Below are 18,098 nucleotides of genomic sequence, written 5' to 3' on the forward strand. Positions count from 1 at the left end.
TATGGGGTGTAGAGAGATGGTGTGTTCCACTCTAAGGTGTTCCCCAGGTTTCCTCGCCAATGCTTCGATCATCATGCTCTCGTTTAGTAGTTGTTGGAAACTACGCTGCATTAGGCCTACAAATTGGGTATGGGGTGTAGAGAGATGGTGTGTTCCACTCCAAGGTGTTTCCCAGGTTTCCTCGCCAATGCTTCGATCATCATGCTCTCGTTTAGTAGTTGTTGGAAACTACGCTGCATTGGGCCTACAAATTGGGTATGGGGTGTAGAGAGATGGTGTGTTCCACTCCAAGGTGTTCCCCAGGTTGCCTTTCCTGAGCTTCGATCTTCCGGCTCTCGTTTAGTAGTTGTTGGAAACTACGCTGCATTAGGCCTACAAATTGGGTATGGGGTGTAGAGAGATGGTGTGTTCCACTGTAGAGAGATGGTGTGTTCCACTCCAAGGTGTTCCCCAGGTTTCCTCGCCAATGCTTCGATCATCATGCTCTCGTTTAGTAGTTGTTGGAAACTACGCTGCATTAGGCCTACAAATTGGGTATGGGGTGTAGAGAGATGGTGTGTTCCACTCCAAGGTGTTCCCCAGGTTTCCTCGCCAATGCTTCGATCATCATGCTCTCGTTTAGTAGTTGTTGGAAACTACGCTGCATTAGGCCTACAAATTGGGTATGGGGTGTAGAGAGATGGTGTGTTCCACTCCAAGGTGTTCCCCAGGTTTCCTCGCCAATGCTTCGATCATCATGCTCTCGTTTAGTAGTTGTTGGAAACTACGCTGCATTGGGCCTACAAATTGGGTATGGGGTGTAGAGAGATGGTGTGTTCCACTCCAAGGTGTTCTCCAGGTTGCCTTTCCTGAGCTTCGATCTTCCGGCTCTCATTAAATTGTGGTTAAACGGAACAACTGCATTTGGCGTACTAGTTGATTTGGGGCCTACTATCGGTGTCTGCCACTCCTTGCTGTTCTGCTGGTTTCCTGTCCTGAAATTCCGTTTTCAGGCGCTCGTTAAGTAGTTGTTAATGTTAGACTGCATTTGGCCTACTAGTTGGGTTGGGGCCTACTATCGGTGTCTGCCACTTCTTGCTGTTCTCCTCCACTGAACAAAGCTGTGCCGCCTGTTTACTACTGTTGCCAATTTTGAACTGCATTTCGACTACTTACTGATTTGGGCCTACTCTCTGTGTCAGCCTCTCATTCCAGTTGTCCTCCACTGCAATGCCCCCTGATTAGTCCTGTGTTACCAATTTTGAACTGCATTTAGCCCACTTTATTCTTTGGGCCTATATCTGTGTTTCCTCCTCATCCTGCCCATTGCCCAGCCAGTGATAGATGAGTCTGCTGGTACATTGACCCATAACGCAACATTTCCTGTGCACGCTACACTGCAAGATTGTGACCCTGCTGAAAGTCAGGTCCCCCTTCCCGCATACCATACCACCTTACACGGGGACAAACAGGAAGGTGCAGATGAAAGTGCAGGTTCCTTCATCAGGTGGGGGTTGGAATACTAGTTGGCGACGTCACTGGCACAGGGCCTCTCATAGTACGCAAAAGTGTTGCTGCCGGTGGGAGGCGCCCCCGCCGTGCAAACACACCGCTGTACTTTGAGGGGCCCTGTGCCAGTGCCAATGCCAACAAGTGGGCCCCCCCTGCTTGCTCAGGTTCACAGCACTTGCAAAGTTGAAATACTTACCTCTCCCTGCTCCACTGCCGTGACGTGGTCCAGATTTCCTGGGCCCACTAATTACTTGAACCAGCCCTACCCACCACAACTTTAGCCAAATGAACCCCAATTTCAAATGCCTTCCAATTATTATAAGGTAAATTAAGTTTGACAAGCTTCATTAAGAAGAATGGATGGTTTTGACATTAAAATGGGCACTCTAGGTGTTTTCCTGGCCCCCACTCACTGCCGACTATGCTGCCCCATTGACTTGCATTGGGTTTCGTGTTTCGGTCGATCCCGACTTTACGTCATAATCGGCCGATTTCACTCGACCCGACTTTTGAGATAGTCGGGTTTCGCGAAACCCGGCTCGACTCTAAAAAGGTCAAGGTCGCTCAACTCTACTGCTGACCGCAATCCCTAATCCTCTCAAACCACACTAAAGGCAGCCGTGGATTGCGCCTATCGCTCCCTATGCAACTCGGCACAGCCTGAGAAACTAGCTAGCATGAAGATAGAAAATAAGCCTACCTTGCCTCAGAGAAATACCCCAAAGGAAAAGGCAGCCCCCCACATATAATGACTGTGAGTAAGATGAAAAGACAAATGCAGAGGTGAAATAGATTTAGCAAAGTGAGGCCCGACTTTCTGAACAGAGCGAGGATAGGAAAGGTAACTTTGCGGTCAACACAAAACCCTACAAACAACAACACAAAGGGGGCAAAAAGACCCTCCGTACCGACTAACGGTACGAAGGTACACCCTCTGCATCCCAGAGCTTCCAGCAAGCAAGAAAAAACCAAATAAGCAAGCTGGACAGAAAAAACAGCAAACAAAAATAACAAAAGCAGAACTTAGCTATGCAGAGCAGCAGGCCACAGGAACGATCCAGGAGGAAGCAAGTCCAATACTAGATCATTGACTGGAAGCCAGGATCAAAGCACTAGGTGGAGTTAAATAGAGCAGCACCTAACGACTCCACCACATCACCTGAGGAAGGAAACTCAGAAGCCGCAGTACCACTTTCCTCCACCAACGGAAGCTCATAGAGAGAATCAGCCGAAGTACCACTTGTGACCACAGGAGGGAGCTCTGCCACAGAATTCACAACAGTACCCCCCCTTGAGGAGGGGTCACCGAACCCTCACCAGAGCCCCCAGGACGACCAGGATGAGCCATATGAAAGGCACGAACAAGATGGGGAGCATGGACATCAGAGGCAAAGACCCAGGAATTATCTTCCTGAGCATAACCCTTCCACTTAACCAGATACTGGAGTTTCCGTCTTGAAACACGAGAATCCAAAATCTTCTCCACAATATACTCCAACTCCCCCTCCACCAAAACCGGAGCAGGAGGATCAACAGATGGAACCATAGGTGCCACGTATCTCCGCAACAATGACCTATGGAATACGTTATGGATGGAAAAAGAATCTGGAAGGGTCAAACGAAAAGACACAGGATTAAGAACCTCAGAAATCCTATACGGACCAATGAAACGAGGTTTAAACTTAGGAGAGGAAACCTTCATAGGAATATGATGAGAAGACAACCAAACCAAATCCCCAACACGAAGTCGGGGACCCACACAGCGTCTGCGATTAGCGAAACGTTGAGCCTTCTCCTGGGACAAGGTCAAATTGTCCACTACATGAGTCCAAATCTGCTGCAACCTGTCCACCACAGTATCCACACCAGGACAGTCCGAAGACTCAACCTGCCCTGAAGAGAAACGAGGATGGAACCCAGAGTTGCAGAAAAACGGCGAAACCAAGGTAGCCGAGCTGGCCCGATTATTAAGGGCGAACTCAGCCAAAGGCAAAAAGGACACCAGTCATCCTGATCAGCAGAAACAAAGCATCTCAGATATGTTTCCAAGGTCTGATTGGTTCGTTCGGTCTGGCCATTGGTCTGAGGATGGAAAGCCGAGGAAAAAGACAAGTCAATGCCCATCCTAGCACAAAAAGCTCGCCAAAACCTCGAAACAAACTGGGAACCTCTGTCAGAAACGATATTCTCTGGAATGCCATGTAAATGAACCACATGCTGGAAGAACAATGGCACCAAATCAGAGGAGGAAGGTAATTTAGACAAGGGTACCAAATGGACCATCTTAGAGAAGCGATCACAAACCACCCAAATGACTGACATTTTTTGAGAGACGGGAAGATCTGAAATAAAATCCATAGAGATATGTGTCCAAGGCCTCTTCGGGACCGGCAAGGGCAAAAGCAACCCACTGGCACGAGAACAGCAGGGCTTAGCCCGAGCACAAATCCCACAGGACTGCACAAAAGAACGCACATCCCGCGACAGAGATGGCCACCAAAAGGATCTAGCCACTAACTCTCTGGTACCAAAGATTCCAGGATGACCAGCCAACACCGAACAGTGAACCTCAGAGATAACTTTATTCGTCCACCTATCAGGGACAAACAGTTTCTCCGCTGGGCAACGATCAGGTTTATTAGCCTGAAATTTTTGCAGCACCCGCCGTAAATCAGGGGAGATGGCAGACACAATTACTCCCTCTTTGAGAATACCCGCCGGCTCAGATAAACCCGGAGAGTCGGGCACAAAACTCCTAGACAGGGCATCCGCCTTCACATTTTTAGAGCCCGGAAGGTACGAAACCACAAAGTCAAAACGGGCAAAAAACAGCGACCAACGAGCCTGTCTAGGATTCAACCGCTTGGCAGACTCGAGATAAGTCAAGTTCTTATGATCAGTCAAGACCACCACGCGATGCTTAGCTCCTTCAAGCCAATGACGCCACTCCTCCAATGCCCACTTCATGGCCAGCAGCTCTCGATTGCCAACATCATAATTTCGCTCAGCAGGCGAAAACTTCCTGGAAAAGAAGGCGCATGGTTTCATCACCGAGCAATCAGAACTTCTCTGCGACAAAACAGCCCCCGCTCCAATCTCAGAAGCATCAACCTCAACCTGGAATGGAAGCGAAACATCTGGTTGACACAACACAGGGGCAGAAGAAAAACGACGCTTCAACTCTTGAAAAGCTTCCACAGCAGCAGAAGACCAATTGACCACATCAGCACCCTTCTTGGTCAAATCGGTCAATGGTTGAGCAATACTAGAAAAATTGCAGATGAAGCGACGATAAAAATTAGCAAAGCCCAGGAACTTTTGCAGACTTTTCAGAGATGTCGGCTGAGTCCAATCATGGATGGCTTGGACCTTAACAGGGTCCATCTCGATAGTAGAAGGGGAAAAAATGAACCCCAAAAATGAAATCTTCTGAACACCAAAGAGACACTTTGATCCCTTCACAAACAAAGAATTAGCACGCAGGACCTGAAACACCGTTCTGACCTGCTTCACATGAGATTCCCAATCATCCGAGAAGACCAAAATATCATCCAAGTATACAATCAGGAATTTATCCAGGTACTCTCGGAAGATGTCATGCATAAAGGACTGAAACACTGATGGAGCATTGGCAAGTCCGAATGGCATTACTAGGTACTCAAAATGGCCCTCGGGCGTATTAAATGCAGTTTTCCATTAATCGCCTCGCTTAATACGCACAAGATTATACGCACCACGAAGATCTATCTTGGTGAACCAACTAGCCCCCTTAATCCGAGCAAACAAATCAGATAACAGCGGCAAGGGGTACTGAAATTTAACCGTGATCTTATTTAGAAGGCGGTAATCTATACAAGGTCTCAGCGAACCATCCTTCTTGACCACAAAAAAGAACCCCGCTCCTAATGGCGACGATGACGGGTGAATGTGCCCCTTCTCCAAGGACTCCTTCACGTAACTCCGTATATCGGCGTGCTCAGGCACAGATAAATTAAACAGTCGACCTTTTTGGAATTTACTACCAGGAATCAAATCGATAGCACAATCACAATCCCTATGCGGAGGTAGGGTATCGGACTTGGGCTCATCAAATACATCCCGGTAATCAGACAAGAACTCTGGGACCTCAGAAGGGGTGGATGACGAAATAGACAGAAATGGGACATCAGCATGTACCCCCTGACAACCCCAGCTGGACACAGACATAGATTTCCAGTCCAATACTGGATTATGGACTTGTAGCCATGGCAACCCCAACACGACCACATCATGCATATTATGCAACACCAGAAAGCGAATAACCTCCTGATGTGCAGGAGCCATGCACATGGTCAGCTGGGTCCAGTACTGAGGCTTATTCTTGGCCAAAGGCGTAGCATCAATTCCTCTCAATGGAATAGGACACTGCAAGGGCTCCAAGAAAAACCCACAACGCCTAGCATACTCCAAGTCCATCAAATTCAGGGCAGCGCCTGAATCCACAAATGCCATGACAGAATAAGATGACAAAGAGCAGATCAAGGTTACGGACAAAAGAAATTTTGACTGTACCGTACCAATGGTGGCAGACCTAGCGAACCGCTTAGTGCACTTAGGACAATCAGAGATAGCATGAGTGGAATCACCACAGTAGAAACACAGCCCATTCTGACGTCTGTGTTCTTGCCGTTCAACTCTGGTCAAAGTCCTATCGCACTGCATAGGCTCAGGTTTATGCTCAGATAATACCGCCAAATGGTGCACAGATTTACGCTCACGCAAGCGTCGACCGATCTGAATGGCCAAAGACATAGACTCATTCAGACCAGCAGGCATAGGAAATCCCACCATGACACCCTTAAGGGCTTCAGAGAGACCCTTTCTGAAAATAGCTGCGAGCGCACCTTCATTCCATTGAGTGAGTACGGACCACTTTCTAAATTTCTGACAATATACCTCTATCTCATCCTGACCCTGACACAGAGCCAGCAAATTTTTGTCTGCCTGATCCACTGAATTAGGTTCATCGTACAGCAATCCGAGCGCCAGGAAAAACGCATCAATATTACACAATGCAGAATCTCCTGGCGCAAGAGAAAATGCCCAGTCCTGAGGGTCGCCACGTAAAAAAGAAATTATGATCCTAACTTGTTGAACTGGGTCACCAGAGGAGCGAGGTTTCAAAGCCAGAAATAGTTTACAATTATTTTTGAAACTCAGAAATTTAGTTCTATCTCCAAAAAACAAATCAGGAATAGGAATTCTTGGTTCCAACATAGAATTCTGAACCACAAAGTCTTGAATATTTTGTACTCTTGCTGTGAGCTGATCCACACATGAAGACAGACCTTTAATGTCCATCGCTACACCTGTGTCCTGAACCACCCAAATGTCTAGGGGAAAAAAAAGGCAAAACACAGTGCAGAGAAAAAAAAATGGTCTCAGAACTTCTTTTTTCCCTCTATTGAGAATCATTAGTACTTCAGGCTTCCAGTACTGTTATGATTAGGTAATTCAGTACCACAATGGACATAGAGGTCAGAGCACATACAGTGACCTGACAATAACCCAAAAACATAGAACGAGCTCTGAGACGTGGGAACTCTGCTGACCGCAATCCCTAATCCTCTCAAACCACACTAAAGGCAGCCGTGGATTGCGCCTAACGCTCCCTATGCAACTCGGCACAGCCTGAGAAACTAGCTAGCCTGAAGATAGAAAATAAGCCTACCTTGCCTCAGAGAAATACCCCAAAGGAAAAGGCAGCCCCCCACATATAATGACTGTGAGTAAGATGAAAAGACAAACGCAGAGATGAAATAGATTTAGCAAAGTGAGGCCCGACTTTCTGAACAGAGCGAGGATAGGAAAGGTAACTTTGCGGTCAACACAAAACCCTACAAACAACCACGCAAAGGGGGCAAAAAGACCCTCCGTACCGACTAACGGTACGGAGGTACACCCTCTGCGTCCCAGAGCTTCCAGCAAGCAAGAAAAAACCAAATAAGCAAGCTGGACAGAAAAAACAGCAAACAAAAATAACAAAAGCGGAACTTAGCTATGCAGAGCAGCAGGCCACAGGAACGATCCAGGAGGAAGCAAGTCCAATACTAGAACATTGACTGGAAGCCAGGATCAAAGCACTAGGTGGAGTTAAATAGAGCAGCACCTAACGACTCCACCACATCACCTGAGGAAGGAAACTCAGAAGCCGCAGTACCACTTTCCTCCACCAACGGAAGCTCATAGAGAGAATCAGCCGAAGTACAACTTGTGACCACAGGAGGGAGCTCTGCCACAGAATTCACAACACCCCGCTGTCCCCTGACTGCCGGGCCCCTGCATGGCTACCCCCGGTCTCCCACGGAGTGACGGCGCTGGTGATTGGGTGGCGGCGTCGCCAGGGGGCGTGGCCTTATTTGGAAGGGGGACGGGCGCGCCTCACGCAGCTTCCGGTTCCCATTCTGAACCCGGACCTGGTTGGGGCTGCCGGTGACATGGACCCGCTCCAGGAGGTGGTGAGGGAAAAAATTAGCAGGGAGAGCAGCGAATGGCTGGCGGCTTTGCTGGCCAAGAGCGGCTCCCTCCCTGCGGCGAGCCAGGCGATGCCGTTGGGCGGGCAGCGATCTAGCAGAGCCACCCGGCCACCGGCTCGTCTGAGCCCGCCAATTCATTTGAAGAGGAGCGTGTGCGGTTCAAGCGCACGCGCTTCCTCACACGTGGGCGGCAGACAGCGTGTCTCGGCATCATGGTTCGGGCAGGCACACGAGGGGGTTATATTTAAGCCTACCAGCGCCGCTCATTCGGCGGGCACTACTCCTAGGGGAGGAGGTTTACCGCAACAGCCTTTGGGTACTGTAACTGGGTAAGGGCTGATACCTGCTGCTAGCATGGGGGGAGTACAGGGGTCATCTTCGTCATCGCAGGAGGCTGGGGGAGTAGGAGAGTCACAAGAAATTGTTTCCCCGACTCCACAACCAATGGGAGAATGTAGCAATAATACAGGGAGGGGGTGGGAGGCATTGATAGCAGCCCAACAGCAGGTACGTTCCACCTCAGTATTCTGGCAGCAAACTGTTGCTGGCCACGTGGGGGTTAGAGGGGAATCCCCTTTCCCCTCATGCCCATTGATTTTTACAACACCTCCTTCACAAATACCTGGGGGGCAAGTAGTTCCATCGCAAATGGCAGCAGGAGAACATCAGAACGCCTCAGCAGTTTTATCGCTGGTGGCAACCGATGATGGACCTCCCGCACAGGGTGCTGGCACCCAGGCTCTGGTTAGCGGTCAGAGTGCGGGTAACCGCTCCGCACGCAGCCTCTCCTCTTCATCATCGTCCGGACACTATCGCCGGCGCCAGAAAAGGCGTATGGACCATTACAGTAGTAGGGGGCATTCTCATAGGTCCAGATCCAGCCGTCGCAGCAGGCGGTCTAGAGCGTCAAGGTGGCGTTCTCCATCCTCGTCGGATAGTTCATCCAGCCGGTCTCGTCGACACGTTTCATCACGCCACAGGTCCACGTCCCGAGTGGAACGGCAAAGTTCTACCAGCCACGAAACTCAAGAGCAGAGCCGTCCGGAGCCTAATATGCAATCCGGTGAGTACGCCTTTACCGGGGCTTGGGGCGGTGACAGGGGTAGCCGTTAACCCACATTTAGGGTGGGGGGTCAAGGCCACTGATTCCTGGTTGCGCTTAATTATGGCCCAGAAAACCTTGCAGCCCTTTCCCGGTTCGCCCGCTGGCCCAGCCAACAGTGCAGGGTCGGCAGTTATACGAAGACCTGGCACTTGTTGGCTGTTCAACGAGGGCCACTGCAAATTTTATGGATTATGCAAATACAAACACGAATGTTCCATTTGCGGGGGAACGCATTCGGCATCTAAATGCACAAGACCCTCTCAAAAATCAAATACCAGTAAGACACCCGCAGGGGGTGAACCATTTGACACCAGTGAGCGTAAAAAACATGGAACCGTGGTTGGTCAGGTACCCCAATAAACCGGCCGCGGCACAGCTCAGTTTCGGGTTTTCTTTCGGTTTTTTCATCACTTTTGTTTTTTCGGACAAACCTCAGTCGGCCCCTAATTTAAAATCTGCAAGGGACTTCCCCGTTATTCTGTATGAAAAATTGAATAAGGAAATTCAAGCAGGATGCTTCCAGGGCCCCTTCGATGTACCCCCCTTTTATAACTTACGAGTTTCCCCGTTGGGTATAGTTCCCAAAAAAGATCAGGGAAAATATCGGCTAATTCACCATTTGTCTTATTCAAAAGGCAGATCGGTGAACGACGGCATCCCGGGTGACGACACCGCGGTAACGTATATACCTTTTAACAGAGCCGTTGAAATGGTCAGAAAAGCTGGGCCAGGGGCCCTTATGGCCAAATCAGATATTGAATCCGCCTTCCGCCTGCTCCCGGTCCACCCGGGTCCACCCGGATTGCTATCACCTGTTAGGTGCCATGTTCGAAGGCCGATACTATTATGACACATGCCTCCCTATGGGATGCTCAATTTCCTGCTGTTATTTCGAAATGTTTAGCACATTTCTGGAATGGGTCGCCCGTAAGGTCACGCGTTTGTCATCTATTACACACTACCTCGATGACTTTTTGTTAGTGGGACCGGCAAACTCGGAATCGTGCTCCCAGGCACTGGCACAATTTAAGGATTTCATGTCCCATTTCGGTGTACACCTGTCCCCGGAAAAAATGATTGGTCCTGTCCCCGTAATCACTTTCCTCGGGATCGAAATTGATTCGGTTGCCATGGAATTCAGGTTGCCCCAGGACAAGATTGCGAAGTTGTTAGATTTAATCGAGGGGTGCTTATTGGTCGGTAAGGTTTCTCTAGTTCAAATGCAATCTCTCCTCGGCTGCTCCTTGAATTTCGCTTGCAAGATAATGCCGATGGGCAGAATCTTTTCTCGCAGGTTGATACTTGCCACGTCATCTTCCTCTTTACCTGTCATAAAGATCATTGGTTTCATTGTTTTGAGATGTTTGGAGTTCAATGTGTGGATAAAAGCGAACGTTGGTAACAGTGATAATGATAGTTTAACGGATGTCAAACATTGGTCTGATTCACAGGAACGGTGTGGTCGGCCCCCGAGGGAACAACCACGAATTCTGGAATGCCCTCCTTCGGTTTGGGATGTCCTGGAGAATTAATTCCCCTGATAAGGTCATCGCTCCGTCTACCTGGAGAGCATATGGTAAGGCGTGGGATGAGTGGTGTATTTTAGCATTGGATAAACCGGTAGGTACTTCGGACTCCCTGAGGGTACAGGTCACTTTGGCATTCCTGGCTCGATTGCAGGCCTCCGGGGTTTCGGGAGCGGTGGCTCGTAACCGCATATCGGGCGTGGCTTTTCATTTCAAATTACGTGGTTGGTCCGATTCAACCAAGCATTTTTTCATCAGACAAGTACTAAAAGGCTGGCGTCGGGTAAGCACGCGGAACGACCAAAGGAGGCCCATTTCCTTCCCGCTCCTGGCTAGCTTAGTTAAGGTTTCGGGCAATGTTTGTGAATCCATTTACGAAGCCACGTTGATCTCAGCGGCTTTCGGCCTGGTATTTTTCGGGGCCATGCTGGTCAGTGAGATACTCCCCATGTCCCGCCGCAGGGCAGGCGGCCTGCAGCTGGACGACATAGTGATTTGCAACGACGGTTTGAGGGTTAGAGTGCGCAGATCCAAAACCGACCAGGAAGGTAGGGGCACTTGGTTCCCGCTGTTTGCTATAAAAGGAACGATTTGCCCATTGGCGTTAATCAACAGTTATTTGCAGGTTAGGAGTAGCGGGGCTCAATTTTTCGTTCATGAGAACGGCTCTTCCCTATTTTCGAGTCAGTTTCTGGCGGTCCTGAGGCACACGCTGTCATTCCTAGGTCTTCCCGCGTCAGATTTCGGTACTCATTCGTTTAGGATCGGTGCGGCTACAGAAGCCTCCAGGGTGGGTCTTTTTGAATCAGATATTCAAAGAGTTGGTAGAAGGAGGTCCCGTTGTTTCACCAGGTATATCAGGCCCGAATTAGTTCTGTAAGAACACTTCATTAGGGGTATACTCCTATACAAGTTTTCTGATGTTTTGTTCCCTGGCTTGCATTTCGTTTTGTTTAATAACAATTTTAATTTGTTTCATGTGGTATGCGGCCCAGCATATGGCTGGTGGGTAATTCGTACATATATTGGGCAGCTTGGCGTGCTGAATTGTGCCCAGGAGGACGATCGCTCGGCTTCACAGGAATGGACGTTATCTGGCGTGGTACGAGGGGTCTTACCTGGTCTCAAGGCCTTCCGGAAGTTGTCCGTATCGCAAGAGTTGCGTCTTCCCCGACAGTGGTGGTTATTCATGCCGGAGGGAACGACCTGGCTTCTTTTCCTCTCGCTGAACTGTTGACCCTTATTAGAGCCGATTTGGACAAATTTCCGGGTTTCTTTCCAGTAATGCGTTTGGTTTGGTCGGAGCTGATTCCTAGGTTGGTTTGGCAAGGCGCCAGGGAGCTGAACGCCATGGAAAGATCTAGACGCACTTTAAACCAGCGGATATCTCGTTTTATCAGATTTAAAAATGATGTTGTGGTGAGGCACCACCGATTAGAGGGGGATAATTCTGGTTTTCTCCTCCCAGATGGGGTCCATCTTAATGATGCTGGTTTGGATATTTTTCTGGATGGTCTTCGGAAAAGGGTGGTTCAGGCGCTCGATTCTTTGGGTGGGTCGTAGCTTAGGTCACGGGCTACTCCGTGGCGGAATGGGTAGAGATTCTGGTGGTGAAGATACCTGCACCGGGAGACCGGAAGGCAGACAATCTCCCTGCACCCGATTGGTTGGCAAATTTTGCCAGTTTTAAGCTGCGACCATAATTTTAACAGAGCAAAAAAGGGGAGAAGCCAGCGCAGCCTAAGGTTAAGACGCGATACATAAAGTGCAAATGCACATATTAATTTCTAACTGTATTTTCAAAATGAGACATTTAGCAAACAATTGATCAATTCTTTGAGCCACCCCGCCTCTTCACGGCAATCTCATATTGGGGCAGTCCTACACTACGTTTTTTATATTCGCTGTGCCATAAAGGCCTCCTAAATGAACTAAAAGCAAGACCACATTAAAAGCATGCTGTACCTGGAGCATTACTGAGTCACCCCCATGGCGCCAGAGTAGGCAAGCGAGGATAAAGGTTGACCAGGTCCAGACAGACATTTCGGATCCAACCTCCACACTGCCCATCCAGAGCCACAGATGAAGAGTGAGACAGGCTGAGGAACAGGTGCATAATTAAACAAAGCCTGAGGCAGGGCAGGGCTGCTATGTGTGTGTACAGCAGCCTATCAATCACTGAGACACAGAAAGAATGGCGCACATAACCAGGCGCGGCGCACGGCAACAGTGGTGGTCAGCCACTTACCAATAACAGAGCAAAAAAGGGGAGAAGCCAGCGCAGCCTAAGGTTAAGACGCAATACATAAAGTGCAAATGCACATATTAATTTCTAACTGTATTATCAAAATGAGACATTTAGCAAACAATTGATCAATTCATTGAGCCACTCCGCCTCTTCACGGCAATCTCATATTGGGGCAGTCCTACACTACGTTTTTTATATTCGCTGTGCCATAAAGGCCTCCTAAATGAACTAAAAGCAAGACCACATTAAAAGCATGCTGTACCTGGAGCATTACTGAGTCACCCCCATGGCGCCAGAGTAGGCAAGCGACCATAATTTTAAGCCAAAAGAAAAGATGGAAGTTATTTGAATAAATCTTTCCTAAATAAACGAGTTATATTGAAATAGGCATGTGTGGCGTCACTTTGTGGGAGAAGAGTTTTTCTGGGTCGTGGCAGTCTGAGGGACACTGCGGCAGCCCCACTGTCCCCTGACTGCCAGGCCCCTGCATGGCTACCCCCGGTCTCCCACGGGGTGACGGCGCTGGTGATTGGGTGGCCACGCCACCAGGGGGCGTGGCCTTATTTGGAAGGGGGACGGGAGCGCGTCACGCGGCTTCCGGTTCCCATTCTGAACCCGGACCTGGTTCCCGCCCTCCCTCCCCTATGTTTGGTTGGATTTTTCAGTCGCCGCTGCAGAATGGATGGAGATTCTGGTGGTGAAGATACCTGCACCGGGAGACCGGAAGGCAGACAATCTCCCTGCACCCGATTGGTTGGCAAATTTTGCCGGTTTTAAGCTGCGACCATAATTTTAAGCCAAAAGAAAAGATGGAAGTTATTTGAATAAATCTTTCCTAAATAAACGAGTTATATTGAAATAGGCATGTGTGGCGTCACTTTGTGGGAGAAGAGTTTTTCTGGGTCGCGGCAGTCTGTGCGGCCTCTCATTTTCTCCCCTCCATGTCTGTGTGGGGCTCTGTACGGCCTCTCATGTTTTCCTCCCTTCTCCATGTCTGTATGTGGCTTTGTGTGACGGCTCATATTCTCCCCTCCATGTCTGTGTGGGGCTCTGTGCGGCCTCTCATGTTCTCCCCCTGTATGTCTGTGTGGAGCTCTATGCAGTCACTCATTTTCCCCCCTCCATGTCTGTGTGGGGCTCTGTGCGTCCTCTCATGTTCTCACCTTCCATATCTGTGTGGGGCTCTGTGCGTCCTCTCATGTTCTCACCTTCCATATCTGTGTGGGGCTCTGTGCGGCCTCTCATGTTCTCACCTTCCATATCTGTGTGGGGCTCTGTGCAGCCGTTTATGTTCTCCCCTCCATGTCTGTGTGGGGCTCTGTGCAGCCGCTCATGTTCTCCCCTCCATGTCTGTGTGGGGCTCCATCTGGCCTCTCATGTTTTCCTCTCTTCTCCATATCTGTCTGGGCCTCTGTGCAGCTGTTCATGTTCTCCCCTCCATGTCTGTGTGGGCCTCTGTGCAGCCGTTCATGTTCTCCCCTCCATGTCTGTGTGGGCCTCTGTGCAGCCGTTCATGTTCTCCCCTCCATGTCTGTGTGGGGCTCTGTGCGGCCTCTCATGTTCTCCCCTCCATGTCTGTATGTGGCTCTGTGTGACCGCTCATGTTCTCCCCTCCATGTCTGTGTGGGCCTCTGTGCAGCTGTTCATGTTCTCCCCTCCATGTCTGTGTGGGCCTCTGTGCAGCCGTTCATGTTCTCCCCTCCATGTCTGTGTGGGCCTCTGTGCAGCTGTTCATGTTCTCCCCTCCATGTCTGTGTGGGGCTCTGTGCAGCCGATGATGTTCTCCCCTCCATGTCTGTGTGGGGCTCTCTGTGGCCGCTCATGTTCTTCCCTCTATGTCTGTGTGGGGCTCTGTGCAGCTGTTTATGGTCTCCCCTCCATGTCTATGTGCGGTCTCTTATGTTTTCCCCTCCATGTCTGTGTGGGGCTCTGTGCGGCCTCTCATGTTCTCACCTCCATGTCTGTGTGGGGCTCTGTGCAGCTGCTGATGTTCTCTCCCCTCCATGTGTGTATGGGGCTCTGTGTGGCCACTCTTTTTCTCTCCTCTATGTCTGTGTGGGGCTCCTGTTAATAAATTCCCCTCAACAGTTGGTCTGTCTGTTCCGTAGTGACATACTCAACCCTGCACTCTATTACATCTGTGTGGCCTGTCATGTTCTCCCCTCGATGTATGTGAGGGGCTCTCTGCGGCCGCTCATATTCTCCCCTCCATGTCTATGTGCGACCGCTCATGTTCCCCCCTTCATGTCTGTGTGGGGCTCTGTACGGCTGCTCATGTTCTCCCCTCCATGTTCGTGTGGGGCTCTGTGTGCAGCCGCTCATATTCTCCCCCTCCATGTCTGTATGGACATTGGGGGACAGATCAGAGTCTTCTACAAACTGTTTCCAGAAAGCTGAAGCTAAAATTGTCCACTATGTCTTGTGCTGAAGAATAAGATTTCCCATCACTGGAGCTAAGGGTCCGCGGCCCCCTGTTAACAGCCCAGAGCATTATCCTCCTCCACCATCTGTATTGGGGACACAATGCAGTCAGAGGGTAACGTACTCCTTGAATCATCAAACCCAGACTCCTCCATCAGACGCAGATAGAGAAGTTCAATCTGTCACTGCACAGTACACGTCTCCTCCAGAGTCCAGTAGTGGCGGCTTTACACCACTCCATCCGACGCTCAGCATTGTGCTTGGTGATGTACTGCTGCATGCAGCAGCTCAGCAATGATGCTACCAGCGGGGACGCAGTGTTTGTGCTAATGTTATACCTGAGGAGGTCTACGCACAAGTAGCTCTAATATTTCACATTGGCATTGAATTGATCATGCGACTGTGAAGTGTCTGGAGACCTCAGAACCTGAAATGTGACACATCACTAATTGGCTAATTTTTCTCCTTTTATCTTATGATGACAGAATATTGAACCACAATTCATGTCCCCCATTTTGAGGCACCACATGCAGAATTTTGGCTCATGCAGCGGCTGTAGGAGCAGGTTTTTTTTTTAATTATATCACTATTTATGTATTCTGCTTTTTCTCCAGCAGATGGTGGTGTTGTACTATCATATAGAATTTTCCAAAAATCCTATCCCAACATCGTGCACAGTATTTGCTTCTGCTTCAATGTTCCCAAATCTTCTGTGTTTTGTGTCACCGCTTCTGACAAACGTTTGCAGAGCCATTGATTTATATGTCCTTAAAACAGCGCATGAAACGGAGCATTAGGACATTGTGTGCAGCGGAAGAAATGGCAGTAGTCACGATGATGATGGCGCAGAGATCCTGTACACATTCAAATATTCATGTGGTCAGTGCGAGCGAAGAAGAATGGAGGCCGCAGGGGAGAGAGCACACAAATAAGGGAGCTGCACTGAGGGAACTATGACTCCCAGCATGCTGTCAGACTGTGAGGTATACTGGGAAATGTAGTCTGGAGATCTGAAAGATCAAACACATGGATATTAAGTTATTGGGGTTGCTTGGTTGCTAGGGAATCCCCACATGTACTTTTACTGGCTAACAGATGTAAATCATTCAGCTGCGGCGATGAAAACTAAATCTCCCAGCACTAAAAAATACTCAGAGGACACCCGAGCGTGCTCAGGAAATCTCGAGTAACGAGTATATTCGCCCATCACTAAGGCCGGGTCACACTCAGCGTTGAGAAATAAGGTCTGTATTTTACATGTATAATACGTAGAAATGTTTCCAAAATAGTGGTCCGTATCTCCTCCGTAGGCAGGGTGTGGCAGCGTATTTTGCGCATGTCATCCTCCGTATGTAATCCGTATGGCATCCGCACTGCGAGATTTTCTCGCCGGTTTGCAAAACAGACATACAATGGATCCATGGGTTCAAATATTCGTGAAAACATATATACAGTCTATATATATATGTCAGTGAGACACACACATATGTGTATATATATATATATATATATATATATATATATATATATATATATATATATATTTAATACAGCACTAGATAGCTTAAAAGCCGGTAATTCAATTGCCGGTTTTTCCTATCTCCTCAAACCCGACAGGATATGAGACATGGTTACATACAGTAAACCATTTCATATCCCTTATTTTTTTTACATATTCCTCACTAATAATGTTCCATTTGTCTGTGTGCAAAATTTGGGGGCTCTAGCTTTTAAAATAAAGGGTTAAATCATGGAAAAAATTGGCGTGGGCTCCCACGCAATTTTCTCCGCCAGAGTGGGAAAGCCAGTGACTGAGGGCAGATATTAATAGCCTAGAGAGGGACCATGGTTATTGGCCCCCCTGGCTAAAAGCCACCCCAGAAAAGGCGGATCTGGCAGATGTACCTATTCTGGCACTTGGCCACTCTCTTCCCACTCCCCTGTGGCGGTGGCATATGGGGTAATGAAGGGTTAATGTCACCTTGCTATTGTAAGGTGACATTAAGCCAGGTTAATAATGGAGAGGTGTCAATAAGACATCTATCCATTATTAATCCAATAGTAGTAAATGGTTAATAAAAAACACACACATTATGAAAAAAGTATTTTAATGAAATAAAGACACAAGGTGTCGTAATAGTTCTCGACTCACAGAAAATTGTCTGGACTGGATACATTGTAGCAAACCCTCAGGGGTTGAGCAGAACTAGGAGAGAAGGGAAATAATGTTTCTACTTACTGACAGCAAGTAGAGATCTTAATGGCAAATACTACAGCTATGATATAAGGAAAGTTGTATAACATAATGGGCCTCTGAAGTGGATCCAATGTCAGCAATGCCACGCGTTTTCTGGGTCTAACGCGTTTTGCAGGAAGAACGGCTCAGATGACCGGACATTTTCTGCATCGCTTACATTTGGCATTGAACTGATCAGGTGGCTGCAAAGTGTTTGACTCCATAAGGTGAGAAGAGCTCTGGACCTGAAAAGCGTCACTTCTCCGGTCTGCTAATTAAGCTCCATTCCTATAATAAACTCATCACTTAAAGGGCCCCGTCCTAATTCTGTCTAGAGAGGAGGCATTGATATTCCGCAGCTTCCATCTTTCCTGCCCTCTTATGATGGATGATTCCCCGGACGGCAGGACGCATTCTTATTCAGTCAACACTCTTCGCTTCTGCTTTTGAGATAAAGCCGATAGAGGAGCGCCGAGAAGAGCGCTTTACAGGTGGAGAAGATAATACGCTTCCATTCAAAATGGTCAATTATTTCCTCGACTGCCTGACAAAACAA

The sequence above is a fragment of the Ranitomeya imitator genome, chromosome 1 (genome assembly GCF_032444005.1).
Source record: "Ranitomeya imitator isolate aRanImi1 chromosome 1, aRanImi1.pri, whole genome shotgun sequence".
Lineage (NCBI taxonomy): Eukaryota > Metazoa > Chordata > Amphibia > Anura > Dendrobatidae > Ranitomeya > Ranitomeya imitator.